Raw genomic sequence first — 1311 nt, forward strand, 5'->3', positions numbered from 1 at the left:
CACACACAGTTCCAAGTTTTAAAACCGTAATTAAGATGATATTGTGAACAGAACACGAGCCTAACCCTGGTGGGGGTAGGGGTGGGGTGTGGGGTGGGGGTGATTTTAGGACATTGGCCTCCCTTACAACCTCCTGCCCCAAACTGACGATAAATAATAATTTTCCCGTAATAATCGTGAACTTGTTAACTTTAGTACGAATGAGAATAACGGTGTATATTAAGCATACACAAGTCATTCTCGTATTGGTACAATTGCTCGTACCTAATTTGAGGTTCCTTTCTTACGAATGACGTCAGGTAACGGTCCCCTAAACGAAGAATCCTGTTCAAAAATGTCGAATTCTGAAACTGTTCATTACACAGAAACTTACAAGCAATAGGCCCACCACTCATAAACAATGGTACAAAAAATACACTTAGTTCAAGGAACAACCTTATCTGCATAGGCCTAGTTTATGCGCTGCGCACTCAGTGAACTCCTGTTCAGAACATTATATTTCCCAATTTGTTCACTATGCGAATCTTGAAAGCAATAGGCCTACCACCTGTAAACAGCGGTATAAAATATACTTTGTTCAAGAACAATCTCACACAACATGCGCCTATTTCGGATGTGCTTTTTCGCTCGTTCACGAATCCGAATATTCACGGCTGCAATATATCCTTTTAACAACGATTGCTTTTTGTCTGATGGAAAAAGATCGGCTCCAAAGTCACAAAAGTCTCCTCTATCACAATAAGCGTCAGTAAACACGAACCATCGGTCTCCCGTGGGGGAAAAAACGGTCTTAAAAACGTCACACTCAGCAAAAGAACGCGATGAAACTGAAAAGAGTTACAGACCTGTCAGTCGAAAGAATGCAAACGCGGTCAGACGGGCGGAGTTTACTGGGACAACTATGGAAGCCTTTTTCGTAAACCTAAGCTGAATTTACCGTCCAAGGTAAGCATTCTACTCGAGCTTTGCCGTTCCTTACGTTAGCTGATGTATGTTCCCAAAGATAAAAGCATGAATTAAAAATAAATGTGCACAAATCAATAAATAATCATTATTTCAACATCTTTGTCCTGGCGAACTGTTTTCATCTAAACCGTCTCCACAACAGACGCAGCTTTTCTCCAAAACAGCATTCCATCTTGTACTTCTCTCGTAGAATTAACATTAAGATGGCCTTCATATTAAACAATATACTATGATTTTATCTTGGCTACAACCAAAAGGTGTTATAGTTTGCCTAGTGGGGTTGTAGAACATTTCTGCCCGGACAAACAACAGGCCCCTACCCACCCCCACCCTCTAAGCTACAAC

The sequence above is a fragment of the Macrobrachium rosenbergii genome, chromosome 45, assembly GCF_040412425.1.
Source record: "Macrobrachium rosenbergii isolate ZJJX-2024 chromosome 45, ASM4041242v1, whole genome shotgun sequence".
Classification (NCBI taxonomy): Eukaryota; Metazoa; Arthropoda; class Malacostraca; order Decapoda; family Palaemonidae; genus Macrobrachium; species Macrobrachium rosenbergii.